This window comes from Lissotriton vulgaris, unplaced genomic scaffold (genome assembly GCF_964263255.1).
Source record: "Lissotriton vulgaris unplaced genomic scaffold, aLisVul1.2 SCAFFOLD_2468, whole genome shotgun sequence".
NCBI classification, from domain to species: Eukaryota; Metazoa; Chordata; class Amphibia; order Caudata; family Salamandridae; genus Lissotriton; species Lissotriton vulgaris.
Genome location: NW_028249186.1, coordinates 169,482 through 193,425, shown reverse-complemented (window position 1 = coordinate 193,425; position 23,944 = coordinate 169,482). Strand labels below are relative to the sequence as shown.

At 43.9% G+C, this 23,944-nt stretch overlaps 1 protein-coding gene across 4 annotated transcripts in view; it reads left to right on the top strand.

Annotated features, from left to right (window-relative positions):
* The first annotated feature begins 2,408 nt into the window (after positions 1-2,408).
* DNAJC14 (DnaJ heat shock protein family (Hsp40) member C14) overlaps positions 2,409-23,944 on the top strand; it is a 100,804-nt gene continuing 79,268 nt past the window's right edge. Inside the window, exon 1 of one of the 4 annotated variants that reach the window (XM_086950270.1) lies at positions 2,409-2,544. The gene's annotated coding sequence lies outside the window, so the exon portion shown is untranslated. Of the gene's footprint in view, positions 2,626-23,944 lie in introns of all 4 variants that reach the window. The other 3 variants (XM_086950271.1, XM_086950273.1, XM_086950272.1) reach the window with 3 other exon arrangements.

Sequence of the window (23,944 nt, the reverse complement as noted above, 5' to 3'; positions counted from 1 at the left end):
TAATGTCCTGATGTCTGTTATTTAGCCACTGGTGGAAGGCAATCAATTTGGTGTGGCTCCCCTGCCACAGGAGCCACACGTCATCTATATACCGTAACCACTGTTTGATGTGTTTTTGTTGTGTTGTTTGCTCAGATTTATGAGCACCTGAAAAGTGGTGGGGTTGGCACTTTGTTCTTTCAAAATATATTATATGGTCCAGCTGACCCTACGTCCCGGGACCTACCTCCTTAACCCTTTATTTTCTCAGCACAGTTAGACTTGCCAAGTCAGAGATAAGGCATGTGATTATTGTTCCCGCTGGAGAGAGGCCAGAATTTTCTCTATTGGCAGTTTTCAATCTCACCATTAAGTAGCGTAGAGGGTTAATATGCCTCCTTCAAAAAAGCATATTGTACTGTATTGTATGTAGGTAGCTCAGTGAGTTGCTGTTTTGTCACAGAGATCCCTTTGTTACATGTGGTTTGGCCGCACCTGAAGCTGAGGTTTGGTGGAGGGTGCTGATTTTTTTTTTTTTAGAACTTAAATAATAGCTTCAAAAGCACCTGCTGCAGAGTTTGACTTCCTTGTTGCTCATATGATTGTGATTTCTGATATTTGTCTATTTCCATTGACTTCATTCCATGATTTTGGAAGCAACAATGTGCCACTCTAAGTGTTACACCTCTAGTTGTTGCCTGACTCTCATAAATCCACTGAATCTATGAAAATGTCACACATAAGCAATCTGAAACATTAGCAGCTAAACTCAAATGAGTGTCATTTCTGATATTTATATGATTCCCTCGTCCTCATTGCTTAATTTTGCTCGCAGGAAAGTGTCACTTATAGTTGTTGAAATGTCACTCATAATTACAATGAAAATATGAAAATGTCACACATAGCAATCTCAAACCTTGGCAGCTCTGGGGTCCATTCAGGCTCTGTGCTGTCAACACATTCACACTATCCTCTGCATTTGCGCAAATACAGGAATCATGGCAGTCCCCTGGCAGTGGCAATTAAAAAAGCCATGGTTAAGAGTATAACATGTCTTTTAACATAAAGGAGTCTTTAGTGTGTCTGCTTATGTTTGTGTGTTTGCCTGCATTTGTATGCCTGTTTTTTGTAAGAAAAAAGCGAGAGCGAATCAAGACACTCTCAGGAGTTATTTTAAAGAAAATGGGTGGCACTTTGTGTGTACATGTCTGCGGCAACAAAGGTTCATGATTAACGTTGTAGGGAGGTTTGGTGGGTTAGTGAGTGAGTGGATGGATGAGTGAGCAAGGGTGGATGTATAGGTGGATGGACGAGTGAATGGATGGATGGATGAGTGAATGGATGTATGGGTAAAAGTGGATGGATGATTGGATAAAAGGGCGGATGATGGGTGGATAAATGAAAGATTCGATGGATGAATTAAAGGGAGGCAGGATGGATGAAAGGGTGGATGATGGATAAGTGAAAGGAAGGATTGAGTAAAAGGGTGGATGGAATGAAAGGGTGGATGGTATAAAGGAGTGAAAGGGTTGATGGCTAGATGAGCGAAAGGATTGATGAATGAGTGAAAGGGTGGATAAAGAGATGGATGAGTTAAAGGATGAATGGATAGGTTTAAAGATGGATGGATGGATGGATGGATGGATGGATAGGTTTGGATATGAAGGGTGGACAGACGAATGGTGAAAAACTGAATGATGGATGAAAAACTGAATAGACAACAGAATGTAAAGGGTGAATGGTGGACATCCGCAGGTAAATGGTAGGATGAAAGGATGAATGAATAGATCGATGGAAGAGACAAGAGAGAGCTTCTGGGGAGGGTCATGATGATTTGCTTCATTTGCTTGTTGCCATAAGAGCTTCGGTTTGATGTGGGGGTATTTTCAGTTTCTTCCTACTCACGTGCTCAAAAATATATAGTATTGTGCCAAACAACAGCAATGAACAGTATGGTATTAAGAAGGTGCAACTATTGCAGAAAAAGGAAATGTTAACATATTATCGCATTTCTCTTTCATTTTGTGTAATGAGTTAACCTGCTTTGTTATAACTCTAGCTCATTTTAATGAGTACCTGCACTTATTTTTCCCCATTTAAAGCACTGGATATGAACACTCTGATAGAGGAGAAGGGTGCAGGGGTGCGTGTTAAGCTCGGGTTTACCTACACCTCCATTCATTCATATACGAGTAGAGCGAGAAATTCCCCACTCAATTTAAAATGGTTTAAATGTGATTTAGTAATGCCTCATTGAGGCCTAAACTAAGGGCAAAAAAATAATTGGCGCTGCAAATTCCGTTCTCTCTGCATCTTCAAAGTTCTCCGTCCGTCTTCGCTTCGAGAACTCCCCTTTGCTTCTGTGGTTCAATCGCCCAGTGGTGGCACGCAGTCCTCTCTTTATGTTTGTAGTCCCAGGATCCGTGTGTGAGGGCGTCACAGTGAGCTGTGACTTCGGAAGTGAATCTCGGTGGAGGCGGAAGCGCTGCCACTGAGGCTCAGGTGTAGGGCCCTGGAGCCCTGAGAGTCGAAGGGGAGGCGCCGGGCGCTTCTGAGCCCCAGTCGGTAAGTGTGCGGGCCTTGGGGCAAGAGAAGGCATGTGAGCATCATGTTGCCAGAGGCTGGGGACGCTTCCGGCCTGTCATGGTGAGATTTCAGAGAGGGTACTTACTCCCTGTCAAAGAATGAGAGTGGGAGGTAGGAGGAATCCCTCTGTTTTGAGGTGTGGGACCCACTCTATTGTGCAGCGGAGGGAGTGTGTGCTTTACTATCTACAGATTGTCCTAATTGTTGAGAGGAGGTAGGGACATATCTGTAGCGTTTAGAGGGGTGGGGGCAGGTTACACTTTTTATTTAGGGGCTATTAGTCATATCCCAGACTCAGTCAGAAGTGCTTTTGAAAGCTTTAGTCATATCCCAGACTCAGTCAGAAGTGCTTTTGAAAGCTTGAGAGTAAGGTGCTCTGCTTGTTCTCGGGTGTCGGGCATTAAGGGTGTATGGTGTTTACATCCTGTTAAAGATCCGGATCGGATTGGGGGTGGCGTGGGAAGGGGTGGTTGACTGGAGAGGAGGATGCGCGTACTGTCTCAGAATGAGACCCAGTCCTCCCCAGTGTGGTCATTGCAGGGTCTGAAGGTTGCTGTAAGCTGCAGGAACACTGCGTGCCCCAGGCGTCTGGGACATTGCCGTTCCAGAGATCACGCATTGCCTAGGCCCTAGGGGGAAGTGAGACGTCTACTCCCTCGGGTCTATTCTAATTCGGAGCGCTGCCATATGGAAAGAGGGAGTGGAGGGGGCAGGGAAGGTCTTTGTTTACGCTTCTCTAGCGGTATCCGTTGTCCGTTTTTAGATTTTCACCGTGAAGTTACTTTGTCTAGATGGGCACTATCCGCCTATGCGGGATTTTAATGTCAAAAGGTCACCTCTCTAGCCACGATTGAGTTATATATAAACCAAGTACCCCAAAACATTCGTCTAAAACATGTATGCAAGTTAATTAAATAATTTCAGAGAACAGGGGTCCTAAGGGTTTACAATAAGACAGGAGAATAATAATATAGACTACAATCAGTGCTATATTTTTTTAGAACGCCCAGCCGGGCGTAAGTTTATTTAAAGGATAATGTAGAATCGTGTTGACCCAGAGAGGGGCCAAGATAAACAACAAGATAGGGTACAGTCCTGTACCTATCCCAGAAAGGTTTAGAAAAAACAAATCAAAGTCAGAGAGATGGAAGAAAGGAAGAAGTTTTTCAGGCAAAAGACAAATTATTGAGCCAAAGGGTGACTTGTACTTTCAATAAATAATTACACCAAATTCACCCTGCAGTGTAAACAATTAAAATTATACATATTAAATCATATGTTACACTGCATAATGCGTCGACGTTTCGATCCCTAAGGGCTCATAATACACTGGGATCATCATCAGGACAATTTTAAAATTAATGCCTGCAAAGCCTGGCGCTAAGGCATGTAGTCGCCTGGAGTAAGCACTGCTTCCTATGACCGGCGGAGGGGAAATTCTTGCCGGTTCAGTAAACAGGAGGCTGGCTACGTTTAATGTAGCCGTGAGGAGGGTGTATTATTCCTTCGTTTTGGCGAAATTATCCGTGTCGTAGGAGCTAGGTGTCTCCTTTCAGTTTTGATACTCGAGGTGGACCTGCACTGCCAGTGAAGGGGGTAGAAGTCCATTGAGCTTCACCCACCCCGCCGCCGCTTCCATTAAGAAGCAAGCAACCTCGTGTGTAAATAACTGAAAGGAGACATCCTTCTCCTTGGACACGGACATTTACGCCAAAACCCGCCCCGCTGCCGCTTTCATTAAGAAGCAAGCAACCTCGAGTGTCAGAACTGAAAGGAGACACCCAGCTCCTACGACACGGATAATTTCGCCAAAACGAAGGAATAATACACCCTCCTCACGGCTACATTAAACGTAACCAGCCTCCTGTTTACTGAACCGGCAAGAATTTCCCCTCCGCCGGTCATAGGAAGCAGTGCTTACTCCAGGCGACTACATGCCTTAGCGCCAGGCTTTGCAGGCATTCATTTTAAAATTGTCCTGATGATGATCCCAGTGTATTATGAGCCCTTAGGGATCGAAACGTCGACGCATTATGCAGTGTAACATATGATTTAATATGTATAATTGTAATTGTTTACACTGCAGGGTGAATTTGGTGTAATTATTTATTGAAAGTACAAGTCACCCTTTGGCTCAATAATTTGTCTTTTGCCTGAAAAACTTCTTCCTTTCTTCCATCTCTCTGACTTTGATTTGTTTTTTCTAAACCTTTCTGGGATAGGTACAGGACTGTACCCTATCTTGTTGTTTATCTTGGCCCCTCTCTGGGTCAACACGATTCTACATTATCCTTTAAATAAACTTACGCCCGGCTGGGCGTTCTAAAAAAATATAGCACTGATTGTAGTCTATATTATTATTCTCCTGTCTTATTGTAAACCCTTAGGACCCCTGTTCTCTGAAATAAGTTAAACTAACCCATGGTCCGAAGGCCTCATATTGGGTTCCCTTGTGTTCCAAAATGAGTTAATTAAATAAGCCACTGAAAAACGGGGATTAAGTGTTGTAAGAGTAGTTGAGAGAAGGGGAAGTAGATCAGCACGAGTGTTCACATTTCATGTCTTACTACATTGCCATGAATTCAGACAAGTAAACCTTTGTGAACACTCTTCCACCTTGTGACCATCGCTGTTACCCCCTGCACACCTTTTCTTTCTCAACCTTTTGTCAGTTCGAATTTTCACACTCAGCTGTCACCTATCATTGGGTATGCGTGTATTGCATGGATCTTTTACCTCTGTCGTCATTAGTTGAGTGTGTAATATGTTTGTTTGGTCTAGGTCTCATACTGTTTACGTTTATGAATCCGTGCTGTTTGGTTAATTGATTGCTTATTATGTGATTATAATTGTTGTTGTTGTTATAGTACGTGTTGTTTGTTTGACTTTATTGTGTAGGTGTAGATTTTAACACTTTCGATTTCAGTTTTCGTTTTACGGATGGAGTGAATGATTGGTCTATTGTCTGCTTTCTGTTCTGTGGTTTCAGTGGTAGGATTCGTTTCAAATGTCATTCTGGGTGTGTGTATTGTTCAATTGCTTAGTCAGTAAGGTGCAGGTTTAAGGTGGGTGTGGGGGAAGTTAGCCATGTGTATTCTAGTGGCTGAATTGCACAGTGTGAAATCAGAAAACCTGGAATCAGCCCTGGCCTCAGCCCTTGACCAAGTTGTGTGATCCTAGACAATTGTTTTATTTCCCATTTTTTTCAATATCAAATATAAGAGGACTTCAAAGTACACAACTTCAGAATGTGCGCTGTACAAAACCTTCTCCTGTGTTGGATTTAATAAACCATAATGTTATTCATCTATAGTAGCAACCCAGGTCACCCAATGTGTGCACATTACAACTGACGTGCCTCTTAGTTCTCTATATTGGCCCTGTTGCCAGGATGGGAGGAAAGCGTGAATGTTTCTAAATTTAGGTTTAAAAACTACCAATTAAAAAAAGGTACATACATTTCTCAATGCACTGATGTAATCTGATGTACTAAGGTGAAACTGCTCTGCATGTTAATGAAGTACACTTCTTGTATTTTGAAGAAACCTGATCTTGTTATTACACTTTTGCTGCAATATGACTTTAAAACTGAAGGTGTTCCTAAAGTTAATTGGTGCATGACACCCTAGTTTCCTTGCTTTATCTTCAATTAATCTTTAAATAAATGGTTGCCGATTTATTTAACATTTTTTTAAGGTTATTGCTTAGTCTAGTATACACCAGCCCAGTGCTGGTGTTTACCGGGGGACGAATTTGAAGGTCAGGAGAGGTGCATCCAGCCCCTGGACCGTACTTTGAGTGTCGCTGGTCTAGTCTCTTCTTGTGTATCGTAGGATTGTAAAGTCTTTGCTTTTTAGATGGTTCATCCTTTCATCACATGGATTTATATTGTATGATTTTAGTGCGCCTCGTATTGCATGGGTCATTTGCTTGTAAAATCTTTGTCCTGCTAAATTGTGTGACGTTATCATCAACCTTTCTTTTGTGTTTGGTCATTATTTTAGAGGGTATAGCCGTTTGCAACAGATATATCAAAGTGACAGATACCATAGAATGTAGGAATATAATAAAAAAAACTAGAAAAAAGTTACGTCGATTGAAAGGAAAACTACTGTACTTTTTATTATTCTTTAAATTGCCTTCTCGCACAGCTCTCTCATGCCCTTCTGGCATTGTCTGTGCTCTTTAATATTGCATAAAGAACTATATTTAGTTCAGCATAGACGTCTTGGTGCACTCTATTGACTGCTTCTGTGGTTGGTGGATTTTGCAGTAGTCGTTCACTGCAGTACACAACTAGTTGGAATAATTTGTTTACATTTTTGAGACTCTAGTTTGTTTGCTGCAGACCCCACTTGTATCTAAAAGAAATTCAGTATATCTGTGTTTTTGCCAGGTGTCTGCCATGATCATGTTGGATACCCGTGACTGTATTGGTTGGTTGGTTGGTTTGTTGTCCACAGTGCAGGATCTTCACAGTAAAAAGTGTTGTCTGATGACCATGAGCCACCATGGCACTGTTTGAGTACCAGGTGTTAAATTGTTGCACTGTATATTCATATATTCTTGTGATCTTTGCAGGGTTCATTCTCCTGTAGCTCATATGCAGGGCCACTGGAATTATGCAGCAGGCGAGGGGCAAATTATGTGGCGTAATGCGGCACATTTTTAAATAGTGTTACTTTACTATTTTGTGCTTTTTACACTTGTTAACACTTTCTGGGCATTGGCTACACCTCATTAGTACCAGTTTAATACCCAAATATAGCAATAAGCAACAGAAAGGTGACCTGTCAATCTTTGCAAAAGGCCTTCCCCTTCTCTGCAACACGTGCTACTGCATTTTTAGTAACTTTTGTACCGTTTGAGCTGGAAACTAAATTTCTTGTTGTTGAAATCTGCAGATGGTGGATTAAGTGGCTAATCTATAATTAGGCAAAATTAGCTGCAGCTGCACAATTGCATAATTCCAGTGGCCCGCTCATATGTCACACCATAAATGAGGAGCACAGCAACACAGGCACTTTTTTCCTCAAAGATTATCACCTGAGTTACAGCGCAATCACTTCCTGCCTCCTCTACCCAATAACACCAGCAGCTGGGATGCAGTCATCAGTGACTTTTTCAATGTGACCAAACTAATGAAGAGATTCGCCTGCACTTCCATCCATATATGTTTAAAGAGAAATGCAAACTACAGAAGGTTACAACAATTTAATTTCTTGGAAACAGTACAGTGTGATATTTCGCGTCTTCGGACAGGTGTTCTGTAATCTTTGGCAGATGGTTTGCTTATTGGATTATCAGATTAACCCTAGTTAAGGATGGGTTGATTTGTGTATATATCTTTATGGTTGAGCGAGCTATGTCTCATGGCAGCATAGTGCTGGCAATGTGCAGGCTCCATTGTAGATAAGTTGGTGCTACACTTTGCATATTATTAAAGTGCTTGATTGCTGCCTTCAGGTGTAAAGGCATTTAAGTGCCACCCGGCCCACCTGCTGTACTTTTTCCTGTGTATGCTTGACAGCTCAGTTTGTACTAGGTCTTCAGGCTTAGCCCTTGCGTTGCCACTTATCTTAATTCAATGCCAGCCTTTTTAAGTCTTGCCTACCTGTTGTAGAAAATACCTAGTGTGGACATTACCAAAGCTTCTAGTGGGCTTTGGTGCCGCCTATTATATACTAATGGTTGTTTTTCTTGTCGGTTTCAGTTGTTTCGTGCTTGTTCAGTGTCTTTCCATTATCTTCTATGGGATGGACAAACAAGAGCATAACTTCCATACCATCCTTTTAATTGGCTATCCTGTATTCTTTTACTGGTCATATTCCGGGAACTATTTTTATGTTTCACCTTCTGACAGCACATTCTACATCTGTTGTGAGATGCATTGTTCTCTTACCTTGGTCTTAGAGCCTGCCATTGCTTGCTATTGGTTGGTTTCATTGTCAGTCTAATTTGCTTGCTTCTAATACATTAGTGTGTGTGAGCTTTCTTCCTTTTTATGCATTTGTTCCTCCCCTAGAGCATGGATGCATTGCTGTGCCTTACACTGCTAGCCTTTTCAGGGGCTGCTTTTTTAGGTCTCGTGGCATTAACCGCGCGAAAGCGCGGTCTCGCCAGAGACCTATAGTCAGCGACACAGCTTTCCAGGAGACAGGAGCTGACCGCGTGCATCTTCAAGAAGGCGATCGGAGCGGGACACGCGCGCGCGAACGCTGTGGCCATCTCCTGTCTCCTGGGAAGCGCAAACACACACAGAGCCACACCTCCCCCTGCTTACACATGCGCACACACAGAGACACACACAAGCGCACATACACGCACTCACACATACAGAGACATTTCCCCCGCCGTCGCACACACATACAGACACCCCCCACCGCCGCACACACACATGCGCGCACACATACACACACGAGCGCACCGCCCCCCCTCCCCCCCCTGCCACTCCCCCCCCCCCTTACAAGTAAGGGCCACTTACCGCCACTCCGGACATCTGCAGCCTCTGCAGGGATCTCCCTCGGGCATGGGAGTCCCGCGTCATCACTGGGCCAGGCACTCCGTGGGCGCGGGCTTCGCGCACAAGACGGAAGTCCCGCCCCCACGATAGGTTTCGTTTTTAGGAGTGCGCGCGCACACGTCTTGTTTTGTTAAATGCAGCACCCCTAGAGGGAACTTTGTTTGTATCAATTTCCACCCACCCCCGGCTTTGAGGAGAGAAACAAGGGCTTTTAAACTTTTCAGCATTATTGGCAGGTGTTATGAGTATTAAGGTTTTGAGTGTGGGTACATTCTCTTAGAGCAGTTATAACTATCTGGTTCAGTCAGGTGTGTCATTTTGTATTTCGAACTTCCTTTCACATGACTCAGTCGTATTTGGGATGGGGAGGGAGCGAGACCTCGCGGAAGAGGGGCATTGGTTCCTCTGGGCCAGAGCGGTCTCCAGCAAATAGCTCGTGGCGTGGCCCCCATCCATCGGCCACCGACTTTGAGTGTGCCCTACCAGCGGCGCAAGATGGCCCAAGAGAACCCCAAGATGCACAACTCGGAGATCAGCAAGCGCCTGTTCGCAAAGTGGAAGCTTCTAAGCGACGCGGAGAAGAGGCCCTTCATCGACGAGGCCAAGCACCTGCGGGCCACACACATGAAGGATTACCCGGACTACAAGTACAAGCCCGGGCGCAAGAGCAAGGCGGCGCTCAAGAAGGACTCGGCCAAGTACGCGCTGCCCTCCGGGGCCATGATGGGCCACGGGCCCGGGGGCAGCCCGCGCATGGAGCCCTACAGCTGGGCGCACAATGCCGCCTATGCCCCCATGCAGGGCAACTCCCTGGCCTACCAGCAGCAGTACCACCGCTTCGAGCTGGCCAGCCTGCAGTACCCTCCTGGCATGGGGCCGGGGCAGAACTACCTGAACGGAGGCGGAGCCTACAGGTGAGTGCGCCTTGAAGTCTGTGCTCGGGGTGGAAGTGAGATGGAGAGAGAGCAATGTTTACATCTGAGTAAGCCTTGCAGCCGGGGTGAAGGGAGTGCGCCGTGCATCTGGGATGATAGGGTGGCTACAGGTGAGTGCGCCTTGAAGCCTGGGTTTGAAGTGCAGGAATGACGTCCACGGGGCACGGGGTGGACTTATGACGTTGGAGGAAGAGCGGTGTTTACAAGTGAGTGCGCCTTGCATCTGGGGTGAAGGGGTGGCTACAGGTGAGTGCGCCTTGAAGCCTGGGCTCGGGGTGTATGTATGATGTTGGAGAAAGAGCGGTGTTTACAAGTGAGTGCACCTTGCAGCTGGGGTGAAGGGGTGGCTACAGGTGAGTGCGCCTTGAAGCCTGGGCTCTGGGTGTATGTATGATGTTGGAGAAAGAGCGGCGTTTACAAGTGAGTGCACCTTGCAGCTGGGGTGAACCGGTGGCTACAGGTGAGTGCGCCTTGAAGCCTAGGCTTGACGTATGGCGTAGTAAGAGCGGCGTTAAAAGTGAGTGCTCCTTGCATCTGGGGTGAGGGGGTGGCTTCACGGAGGAGCGGCACCTTCAGGTGAGTGGGCCTTGAAGCCTGGGCACGGGGTGAAGGTATGGCTTTGAAGGTACTTTCAAGTGAGTTGCACCTTGTAGCCGGAGTAAAGCGGTGGCTACAGGTGAGTGCGCCTTGAAGCCTGGGTTTGAAGTGGAGGAGTGACGTCCACGGAGGAGCTCTGCCTGCAGGTGAATGCTCCTCGAAGCCGGGGCGTAGGGTATGGCAGGGGCTGTCCGAGGACTCCTCTTTGCTGTTCACTTTCATGTGCCCCCACTTATCCATGACCACCGTCGTGACACGGCCGCAGTACCGGGCGCACGTGCCATGGATGAGTGGCTAACTATGGGCGAGCAGCTGCATTTCTTTTGCGCGCCCTGCGCTCCGACAAGGCCTTACCAAAACAGACCATTTCAACGGAAAGATGTATGCAGAAGTACCCTTTTTGGAAATAGTCCGACTATAATTTCTCCATATGCCAAAAAGTTAACCTATATAGCGTACTCTAATGAGAAACTCCTGGGCGTGAACTTGGTATTAAAATGTTTGCTCTCCTCTCCCTTACATGGTATAATACATGTATAACTCCCACCAAGGGAGGAGGGGGGGCACATACTCGAAGCTTTGCGAGGTTGCTGGAGTTTCCCGGAATATACTGATGTATTAGACGAGGTAGTGGCATGCCCACGGGAGCGATCTATACGCACCAAGTTGAGTAACGGCGGTATCACTTCAGAGTAGTGCTTCGAAGCCGGATAAACTTTACTTCAGCATGTACCTATATATAAGTCCTGAACCCGTGCATCATCAGAGCTGTGTGAATAATAACTGTGTCAGCCCCGTGCGTGAGGTGCATCTTCAGAGCTGTGTGAATTATAACTGCGCCAGCCCCGTGCGTGAGGTGCATCTTCAGAGCTGTGTGAATAATAACTGCGTCAGACCCGTGCCTGAGGTGCATCATCAGAGCTGTGTGAATAATAACTGCATCAGCCCCGTGCGTGAGGTGCATCTTCAGAGCAGTGTGAATAATAACTGCATCAGCCCCGTGCCTGAGGTGCATCATCAGAGCTGAGTGAATAATAACTGCGTCAGCCCCGTGCCTGAGGTGCATCATCAGAGCTGTGTGAATAATCACAGCTGTGAGCCCTTGCCTGAGGTGCATCATCAGAGCTGTGTGAATAATCACAGCTGTGAGCCCGTGCCTGAGGTGCATCAGAGCTGTGTGAATAATCACAGCTGTGAGCCCCGTGCCTGAGGTGCATTATCAGAGCTGTGTGAATAATAACTGTCAGCCCCGTGCCTGAGGTGCATCATCAGAGCTGTGGGAATAATAACTGCATCAGCCCCGTGCGTGAGGTGCATCATCAGAGCTGTGTGAATAATAACCGCTGTGAGCAACAGCATACTCTTGCACACACTCTCACTTCTCACCAATTCAAAGTTTGCTAAAAATTTTATGCAAGGCATTGTCCTACACAATGCCAATAACTCAAACTTTAATGCTGCGAGACCTATTGCATTGTAAATGCTTGTTTCTTTCTGTTTAAGCCCTCAGCAAGACTGTTTTCCAGTTGCTCTTCCTCTCTCCTGTTTTCTCCTGTGTCATGCATGTTGCTCCTCCCACCCGTGCTCTGTGTTACCACCCCCAACCTGCGCTCTTTGTATTGCTCTGGCCCTCTGTGTTGGTGCAGCCCCTTGTTGTTCCTCCCCAATTTTCTTTGCAGTAGTGGTGTTGCATTCACACCTAGAATCCCAGGAGAGGATTCAACTGCTAAAAGCAATAATCTAGAACAAAAATAGTTGCTAAGTGATGAAGAAAGTGACAAAAATACAATAGCAAATGCTGTACGCTACATTTTCCTCTTGTGATTGACTTCACAGGAAAAGCTCTACTGCACCATGTATTGGGAACCTCAAATGACATCATATGGACAGACCTATTATATTAGACAGCATAGAAAAGCATTGACTTAATATGATGATGGCTAATGAAGAGATAATGTACAGGTAGAAGAGCAGGTCTTTACACATAGAGGCCCACAGTTCAAATTCCCAATATGTACTTTGGAAGTGCAGTTATCATAATTTTAGTGACTTTAATTTTGTGTACTGGTTTAAGTATTTTCTTTATTTTTTACTAAATGTTCATATCCAGATGGGAAAATTCTCTTCCTGGTTACTCATCCTGACAAAGACCCTCCAATCCGATTGGAACACATTTGTTTTTTTTTGAATTGCCAAGATGTCAAAAGATTGTTAACCTGTCATTGAGCGGGGTGTTGACCAACTCTCTTGAGAGCAGAAGGGAGTGAAGTCTTCTATGGGCTTTAAAGTGGAGAACTGAATAAATATCTTCATGTCCTATTGTACACAATTTAGTAGGTAACTTCAATGAAAATAAGAGATGGCTGAAGGTAGACCATTTTTAGGGCTCGCGCCCTGCGTTGCACTGCGCAGCCGTGCTCGCGCAGGCTAGAGTCCTTTTGTCTAGGGTTCTGAAATTGACCCTGGAATCGTACACGCTTGTGCGCGTGTTTTTACTTTTGTGGCCTGCTATTGGCCTTTGCCTGCGTGTTCTTTTTTAAGACAGCACACAATAGGCCAAAGGCGGGCGCATTGATCCGCCCATGGTTTATTGATGTCTGTGAAGCGCAGCAGTAGCATATGTTTCCGATTATCGTGCCCAGACACTGGCGCAATAATTGTAAACATATGCTGCTGCTGCAACCGCGCGCGCACACCAGCAGCTCGGAGGCAGACACGAGGCCCCTCTGTTGGTAACTCGGGGGGGGGGGGGGGGGGGGGGAGTACGGCCGTACTCAGTGTCTCAAGAGGTGAGATGTGAGGGAGCAGACCCCCGACTCCCCAAGGCAGCGTAACATCATGATAAAGTAAGCTGTTAGGTCTGTCCTGCAACTGTCTATGATATACATAGTGCAGGAAGGCAGGCGGGCCGGCATCTTGTATACTGCAGCCCTTTAATGGGCATCATAACCCATACTCTCTGCATGCACGGGGCAGGTGCGCACCGGGAGGTGGGACTGCCCTGTCCCTTAGGGTATGAAATTTTACATAAAACCATTTTACTGTACACACAGTGTCTGCAGGGGCGTACAGCGTGTGCTGCAGCGCTCTTCCGGCTTCAAGATCAAGTGCATAAACAGAACAGGTTAGCTAGTTTATACGGGCGTAGCTAGTTCGCCACTGCGTGCCTACGCAGTTCACAAGGGCTGGTGAGTACACACTGCAGGAGGACATACATTGGCGGGATGCGCACTGATTTTCCCTGTTAACGGCGCCAGGGTTGGCTGATCAGAACATGGTGGAATTAGTGTCGCCAGTCTTTATAGCTGTGCTAAGGCCTGTCCGAGTTCCCTCGCTCACCTTTCCTGCTCCACTCATGTGCGTCTCTTGGTTGATACCATTTCTATGAACCTTTCTCTGTTAAGTTTCTACCTCATCCCCCTTTCTCACACTGCATCTGGTGCAGTGATAAGCACGCGTCTGTTAGTGCCCCCATGGGCGGCTTATCACAGTTATTGGCAGCACCCCGTTTTTTCATTTTTTTTTATTCTTTACGTTTCTGTCGTGTCAATATAGTAAGTGGTTGTGTATTCCCAAATCTCTATCTAGTATTTGAGTCAACTCTTGATCCTCTCTCTCAATCCATGTAATTTACACTCTTTTACTATCTATGACTGCATACATCTTGGGGGAATGGGTTAGCCCACTTAAGCCATTTACGCTCTTCTCCTGTGAGGGACGGCCTTTGTCTGATCATATGTGCACATACACTTGAAAATTAGTGTGCTTTTATGCCAGAGCGAGGACTGGCCCAGTCCTTTAGTTTTCCATTTTCTCCTTTTATAGGTAGGCTCTGTTTCATTAATTGACTTATCCTCTTTTTAGATTTTATTTTTTAGAGCTTACAGCAGCTCCTCAGACAATGTTAACTGGCAGGCGGCTTGCTGCTCGTTTCACATGGAGTAGTCTGCATCACGCACATAGACTGCCTCTAAACCAGGCAATCATTATGGATTGGTATTGTCCATAGTGTATTATTTATAATTCCAAGATGGCCAAAAGTTTGGTTCTAAGAGTGACGGCAAAGCCGGAATTTTAAAACAATGATGCGCTATGTTCAATAAATACCATTGCAATGCAGCCACCAATCGCTATGCTTAATTTTATTATTACAGATATATACCTAACATGTTTAGGTGGTAGCATGGTTTCTTTTTTCAACGTTAACATTTTTGTGCATATGTTGTTGAGTTTGTTTGCATGTTTCATTGTGGTTGTATAAGTTGGTGTGTGTAAAAATCAGTTTGTAGGTGGATGAATAAATGCACAAGTGCAAGAATGAGTTGTGTGTGTTGGTTTGTTGATTGCCTAAGTCTGTCAATGTCTGAAGAGTTACTTTTCATTTATAAGCCCAACATGTTGACATTGCCAATGCTTGTGGTTTCTCTTGAAACGCCTAATTCTTTATCTCAATTGTAAGCTTGGTTGGAGGACCACTGATAAGAGTTTTTTTTAGATTGCCATGTTTGTGCGTCATATCTCTGCATGGTGGTAACAGAAAGGGAACCCCTTTCTAGTATTCTTAAAGGGTGAAGCACTGAATTTCACCCCCACGTTGGGTGTGCATCAGACAACCAGTAGATCAAGCCTTTTAAACAAACTAAATTAAGAGTACAGCAAACAGGCCCGAGTGGTTTCTTTAAGTATATTTACCTTTGTAGCAGAAAGTGCTTTATTCTACACTGCCATGATATATTGTAGGGACGTTGAAGACTGTTATTTCTATAGGTGTTCAATCAACTTTCTCGTATGTGTGGGGCAGTTTTATCGGAGCACAAGCTCTGCATTGATTTCTGGACTTCCAGTCTGTGTGACATGTGTTGAGGTATAAGTAACCTTACAGCTCAAACCCTCCTAGTTGTAGGCTGCCTTCTAAAGTAGTAGCCCTGGGTGGCATCAGCTATGGGACCTCTGACTATGATAGATAATGAACAACCTCCTGTTTGAATTTTTAAAAGTATAAACTGAGCTGCTATGAGTAATCCGAAATATGATTTTCATACACGTAAATTCTTGCGGCCTAGTGAACGTTGGCAAACCACTGTCATTCTAGTTCTGTACAGTAAGCTAAGCAGGCTTAAGGTGCAAACTTTTCGATTTTCTAGGGGAGAGGATGTAGCCTTACAGTTAGAGCGGTCGACCTCGAAGCTGGAGAACCCGGCTTGAGTCTCGGCAGCGAAGCTCAACATCCTGTGCTTCTGGGCAAATCACTTAATATGTGCCTCACAAACAAGCATTTGCAATGCAATAGGTCTTGCATTTAGACTAGTTTAAGCTATTGGCATTATAAATGACAATGCCTTTTATTTATGTTTTAAAAACAAAACTAAAAGGCATTGTCATTTGCAATGTCAACCGCTCAAACTTAAATAATGCGAGACCTAGTGCATTGCAAATGCTTGTTATAAGTGTTCCTGGCAGTGAGGCATGTGCATTCATCCCGGGAACCAATTTTGTGTATGGTAAATGAGTTTTCATTGCTTTCTAGAAACTTTAATAGCCTTTCTATTTTCAGTTCTTCCTTTATTGCTACTCATTTGTTCTTGATGATGGCCTAGCCAAAAACGTCTGATGTGTCTCAGCAGTTGGATACTTTTCTTGATTATGTGAGAGATGATTCTTATTGTTAATCCCAGTGTGTTGAACTTCCTGAGTCCACTTACACGAGCTGTGCCGCAACGCCTGACACCTCTAAGCTAGCAGGGCCAACACTACATCTCAGACAGTGATTTAACATATATGAATTTAGGGCACCTTTGGATATTAGATTAAACCCTGTCCTCGAAAACCACAAACAAATCCATCTCCAACAGTTCTTCATAACCAGAAAAAGTAATTGGATTGTGCTTCAGTAGGTTGTCTGAGAGGTACTGGTGCTGATTGAACCAATGATAAAACAATAATGAGTCTTTGCTCCAATCAGTAAGACTGAGCCCTTATAACAAAACCAACCAACAATGCCAATACTGATAATCAATTAGTTATTATTTTTTGGCAAACCGAAGCAAAGAATCAAAGCTAGCCTGAAATACTCGTTAGATTCTCCAATTTATTTAAAAATTATTTTCTCTCTTTGTCTTTTTTTCAATTTAAAGAAACTTATTTCTTTTCTTAGGACAAAGTTTTACATAAATACGCCATCTAAAGTGGCTTTCTAACTACAGACACCAAGCACTCACTTTGTCATGGACTTCACACATTCAATCATCTACATTCAAACTCATTTATAACCCATACTGAAATACAACTATACAACTCCAACCCTTCCTGGTTAATGTACCCTATTTAATGTTTTTACAAACCAGAGGGAACTACCAAACAACTGCGCACATCCTACATTAGTCTTTCTAATGCACTAAAATCCAACATTTACAAAAAGATTCACAGAGTGAAAAGATATTTACAGTGCACCAAAAGCTAAATTATTACAACACGTTTGTTTGGCAAACAACGCCAGATAGGCGCGTTTCAAACCCCCTTCCTTTTGAGGGTTCTCTTCAGGACCAGAATGGCTGAAAAACAAACAGAGCTACCATCTATTACTTGTAAGTCCAAAACACAAAAACTGTGCTTGACACATTACATCCGTGCACCCCAAGTGCGCACCGGCTTACCTATACTTATCATGGAATGGCCTAATGCTCCTAATGTCCTTAAGTGTGTATAGTCTGTGAAAGAGTATAAAAAATAAATGAACAAATAAGAGTGTCAAGCAGTGTCCCAAATACTAATAGAACACTGAACCTGTTGTCAGTCAAATGTCATAATAAACTTACAACTATATGGTGTCCGAATCTTCTAGCTGTCCAGGGCAAAATCTGTATCTTCTAGCACGCAGGAGCTGCAGGGAAGAGGACACGACATTAAATCTCTGACCACTGTATCTTTTAGCACGCAGGAGCTGCAGGGAAGAGGACACGACATTAAATCTCTGACCACTTTTGTATCTCCAACGGATGTCATTTCTTAGTGGAAAAAGCGTACCTAATTAACGTTCCGACAAGGAGGCGTGGTGTACTTGTTTTCGGTTAGGTTCGCTGTAATGATTCTGTTGCGGATAATTCTGTTGAAAATAGAACTGCATATAAATATAGGACCAGACTCTGCTAGCAGGCCATATGATCCCCAATTTATTTAAATGTACCTTAATGACAAGGCTTCGGCGTTCACTTTTATTCGTCTCTTTGTGGGCACCGTCTTACTGTTGGGACACAAGAAGATATCCATCAACCTTCCTGTCTCCGGCACTAAACATTTATCGTTAAAGGGCAGATTTTGCAGAGGAAGTTAGCTCTAATTTTCCATGTTTAATCGCCAGCCGCTACATCCTTGATCGAACATGCAGCGCTCCGTTCTGCTATGTGTTTCCCATTCCAAAATAAATCACCCGCCTACCTCACGTTTGTGGTCTCCTGCCATTTGGAAAACGTCTCAGTCCATCATCCGCCTTTTGCTCGCGATGGCTGTGGCGTGTGACTGACTCCATTATAACCTACTCGGATTATGCAACGTAAACACCCAGCGCCTTCTAGGAGTCCTGTGCCTGGGATTTGTAGGTTGTGTTCCTATTGGAGGCCCCGTACTCGGATGGTAACGGGACCTTGAGCGTCAATGGGTAGTGCAGCCTTTTTTTTTCGGAGGATTTTACGAACAGTGTCCAGATTATTGGAACTTGTAGTTCAACTCACCAGTCAACGAACCGGCCTCAAGGAGCCCCAAGGGGCCTCTCCGTTTGACAACGAGTGTGACACCTTGCTACCATGTCACGGGCGGCCACTTCTGCAAATGCCACAAAGTGCATTCTCAATTTTAATCCAAGGCAGTGTCCTAATATGAACAATGACCGTCGCTCGAAGATAGGATATCTTTCTAAATCTTCGAGCCGGCTGGTTATGACGTATTGTGGTGAATAAATTGTTGCTCCACACGATTAGTAAAAGAAAAGCAGCGCCCATGTGTGCATGTTTCCAATTTATATAGTTCTGAAAGCTCATTCAATCCGTTCGTCACAGAATTGAATTTAACAATCAATGTTGCCTCCCGCTGAATTAATTTCTGATCAAGGTTTCCACCTCTCGGATCAGCTTCCACTTTTGAAATGACCGTCCATTTCAGATCTCTCTCGGTATGGCCCTTCAATTTCCAGTTGTTCTCAAAAGGTGCAGTTTCCACATTTTTCTTAATTCTGGATTTATGTTGTGTGATTCTTTGGCACATTTCCTGATTCGTCTTACCGACATACAGCTTTGGACTTGGACACAAAACTCCATAGAAAATAAACTTAGATGTATGATTAGTAAATACTTCATGTTTCCAATGTCTGCCATCACGGGAGAACAGGGACCCTTAAATCGTTTGTTTGCAGCAGGAGCAGGACCCACATTTGTGGTGCCCACTTACAGGTGCTAAGCCCATAAAATCTCTCAGAGTTGGTTTGGATGTCTTGGGTAACTCTGCGCTGACAATATGATTAGCAATGCTTTTATTTTTCTTAAAAGCCAAAAGTGGAGCATTTGAAAGAGTTTGGTCCAGATCCTTCACCAGATGCCACATTTGGTGTATAACTTTCTTCAATTGATTTAGAGCAGAATGTGGTTACACATACCATTCTATCCATGGGCAATTGTTCTTGCTTTTGTAAAAGTGACTTGCGTGGTGTCCTCCATGCCCTCTTCATTGCATTCTTTAAAAGTCTTTTTGGGTACCCTTGGTCCAGCAACTTACTTAACAAAATATTGCATGTACAAAGTACTTATCTTTGTAAGAACAGTTGCGTCGAATCCTTAAAACTTGCCCGTAGGGCAGGTTTTGTTTTAGACTTCTTTCTTTAGACACTGCTTGACACTCTTATTTGTTAATTTACTTTTTATACTCTTTCACAGACTGTTCACACCTAAGGACATTAGGAGCATTAGGCCATTCCATAATAAGTATAGGTAAGCCGGTGCGCGCTTGGGGTGCATGGATGTAATGTTGTGTCAAGCACAGTTTTTGTGTGTTGGACTAACAAGTTAGAGATGGTATTTCTGTTTGTTTTTCAGCCATTCTGGTCCTGAAGAGAACCCTCAAAAGGAAGGGGGTTTGAAACGCGTCGACCTTGCGTTGTTTGCCAAACAAGCGTGTTGTAATAATTTAGCTTTTGGTTGCACTGTAAATATCTTTTCACTTGGTGAATCTTTTTGTAAATTTTGGATTTTGGTGCATTAGAAGGAAAAATGTAGGATGTGCACCGTTCTTTGGTAGTTCCCTCTGGTTGGTAAAAACATTAAATAGGGTAGATTAACCAGGAAGGGTTAGTGTTGTATGGTTGTATTTCAGTATTGGTTATAAATGAGTTTGAAAGTAGATGACTGAATGTGTAAAGTCCATGACAAAGTGAGTGTTTGGTGTCTGTAGTTAGAAAGCCACTTTAGATGTTGTGTTTATGTAAAAGTTTGTCCTAAGAAAAGAAAAAAGTTTCTTTAAATTGAAAAAAAAGATAGAGAGAATAATTTCTAAATAAATTGGAGAATCTAACGAGTATTTCAGGCTATCTTTGATTCTTTGCTTTGGTTTGCCCAAAAATAATTATCAGTATTGGCATTGTTGGTTGGTTTTGATGAAACCAATGATGGCACATATTTCCCTTGTTTGCAGTTCCTTCCATACCTGAGTTTCAGAAGCGGAAGCATTAGGGCAATATGTGGGATAATCTTTGCCATCTCTGCTGCGCAGAGCAGATGATATGGGCGGGTTCCTCAAGTGTGCATAAAAGCAATAAAGAGCCAGGTCAGAAAATTGTTGTCTAAAATAGAGTTCCAAAAAGTATAATCACTCTGTCACCTACGGAGCAATTATTGTGAGCTTAACCTGCCACGAGAAAACCTGTCCTTACATATGGAGGTAAGTTCATCTTCTTTTTCCCCTCATGCACGGGGATATTTTGGGGCTTGCTGTATAGCTCAATTCATTCTTATGCTGTGGGATTTTAAAGGTACTGCAGCGGATGTTAAATGATTTGCTTTACAGTTCAGATCTTACTCTTGCTTTTGAAATTTGAGGGCCTGATGTTCGTATTTGAATTCTGTGCAACATTTTACCGGAATTGTTAAGTAGCGTTCCTCCATAGTGAACTATTACACAGAGTCCTTTGAAGTTCAGATCGATTGTAAATTTATATTACGGTGTTTACAGTAAAATTAATTTCTCCCGCTTGGTATTGGCTGTTTCTAGGAATCATGGATTATTCTAATTTCTCACCAATTAATTTCTTATCACAGAAATTGTTGTAAAGTCCAGTTCATCTGCACCAAGATGTTTCAGGGACGTTTCACACCATCTTAGATAGTATGGTGTCACAGGGAATTCTGCATTCCTTCTTGTGCTGTTCATTGTTTCATAGCAGTGTTTTCACATTCATGTTTTTAGGTCTGGCCTAGGCAGAACTTGCGCTGTCTCTTCGAGACATACAGTATTCACTCTGTGGGCTTACAGCCCGCCCATTGATTTTGATTGGTTAATTAGACTGCTGTTCGCAAAGGCTTGCATGCAGGTGGTTAATCTTTGCCATATGTCCCCCCCGTTCTCGTATCTTGCTCCCTCCCATGGGGCGTTGGCCTATTACTTGTATCCTTTCACATTAGTGTATTTAGCTTTGTGTGTGTGCCCGTATTTTAGGAAGGTTCAGTTTTCTTATGTTGTGGTGTTGCATCTATGTGCTTTTTGTTTGCTATTTTGCATAGCCCAAACTCCACCCGAAGGTATCAGAGCTCTTTAAACAAGCACCAGTTGCATTTGCATTAGACACAGGGACACATTGAAAAGCACGCAGAAATAACCAGCACAGAGAGATTACGTGAATTACCCAGAAACACAGGATGTTGAGCCTCCCGCTGAGACTCCAACCACTCTAGCCCTCAAGCCACACCCACTCCCCTCGAGATCACCATTTAAGATGGCTGGCACTCGTTTGGAATGCACTATTCTAATGCTTCCAAAGCAGTGCTGGCCGTCTTGTTTTCAACTGCTGCAGCCTAGTTCAAGTGTAAGTGTGTGTGTGAAATCTGTGTACTCCAAAGGGGGAACGGCTTGCAGTGAGATGGATAAAGAAAAACAGTAACCATGGCGAAAATATTTTTGTTCTGGTTTCTAGACCCGGCAACGTAGGCTTCCCACTAGCACCACACCATAGTGATGAATCGTCATGTGCAATCGAAATTAAACAATGGTATTTGCGGACCAGAGCATATTAGGATAATTGTAAATCTTTCAGAATGACAACTAGGCAAGTAGATTATTGAGTCTAGTAATGGGCTAAAGTTCAGCCAGAGCATAGAACTGGAGACTGCTTGTGCCACGAACTGCGCTGCAAATAAGACAGAACTGCGCCCTGACTGTTGCACTAGTTTCTCACATATCCTAGGTGTATGCACGCTGCCGTTACCATAGCAACCAATAAAAGTTTGAAAACTAATTTTTTTACTGAAGTGTGCCTCCCATCATTAACACCTTAGCAGCAATGGAACGTCCAGCTCCAGTGCTGAACGTTCCATTGCGCAGGTGAGGTTCGAACGGCCGACGGCAGCACTCCTGAGGTAGTGGTGCCGTTGGACTAGGCGCAGCACTTATGAGGTTAACTTATGTTGGTGCATCCTCTAGCACCAACCTGTTAACTGGACAGCCTTGAACGCTCTCTTAAATATTGATGTAGTTTGTTTTCTAGCTTTAGCGAATATCTCTGTGCTGCCATCCAATAAAATCAAATGTTTTGATTGTTTCACGAGCAGAAACTTTCCGTTCTATTTTTGTTCTCACTCACAACACCTCTTGAAAACACTGTTTATTCAGTAGGGCCACAGTAATCCGGCATTGCTCTGACCCCTCTTGCAATCTCTGTGCTATCCCGATGACCTTTATTAATTATCCGTGTGCTGATCACATACATCTCTTTATGTCTGGTCCCTATGTGCCTTCCCGCTGCCTGCCTGACCCTCCAAGTTTGGTGTGTTTTGTGGATAGAGTCTATACCTCAGTGAAACATTTAGGAAAGTATAACTGGATGTAGGATTATGCATAGCTACATTTTCCTTTCGTGGTATTTAAGCATCAGGTTGGGTAGCCAAGTTGGTCAATAACTTTAAGTGTAACTGGTTCTTTTTAATTGAGTGCCTATCAATCATGATCTCTTTGAGATCGGCAACATTCTAACCTATTTTACGAACACAAGCACACGCAATCACACTTACTATCCACTCAACTACTGTAGAAGAGAGAAAACAAAATTAGAACCTCTCGCAAAGGCGAGACCTACTGGCTTTACCAATACTTGTTCTAGTCGGAGGTTGGAATCAGTGCTGCAAAGAAAGAAGTCTCTGTAGCAAGATAGATAAGAAATGCTGTAAGCTTACGGTTCGTTACCCTGCAGAGGGACGTTAAAGGCAGTGCTGTGAGTCACGTTTATTTCTCCTACAATTTGTGTGATGTCATGGTGTTAAGAGCATTTTAGTGAATTTATTACATATGAGGGAGTGTGGTGAAGTGCAGTACCTTTCAGATTTGAGGTTAAGGGAAGTTTTATAGAGTTCCATTCTTTGTTCTGCTCTGGGATATTACAGGGGTGTATTAACTTTGAAGTATTTCAAGTGTTGTGGGGTTTTACATGGAGGGTTTGAAGTTAAGGAGAATGGTTGAATTACTATTGAGGATTTTTTTCTTGTCTTAGGACGTTTAAGATAAAGTAAACAGTTCTTGTGTAGTGGCACATTACATTTAGTGCTGTTAAAATAAGTACCTTATTTACATTAAGGGCATGCAGAGAAGTTGGTGGGCGTTGCAGGTGTACTTGTTCAAACATGAAACAGATGATGTCCTGGTACTTAAAGCGACATGTAGCTGAACAAATCAAGGCCACCGATACTTCCTCTACCTCCCCCTTGCTGTGGACCTTGTAGGCCCTACAATGTAGGGGGAGAGATGTGGCGCAGTGGCCAGGGCGGCTGACTCTGGACCGCTGGTCTCAGGGTTCGATCCCCAGCGCCGAAAGCAGATCAGCCCAGTATTATGTGACTCTGGGCAATAGCTCACTTAATCTCCCTGACAGCCCCCAGTGCTTTGAGACCCTTGGGGGTGATTAGTTTGTGCTTTACAAATACCGTGTATTATTTATTTTTCCATTTACAAGGAGTGTGTGTGTCTCGGACCCCTATTAATTAATTCTTGTGGTCCTGTACATTCCCCACCCAACCCTAGCCTCTCACCACATTGCTCAGAATATAAAGCAGGCTTAATGAAATGTTAGTGTCCATTC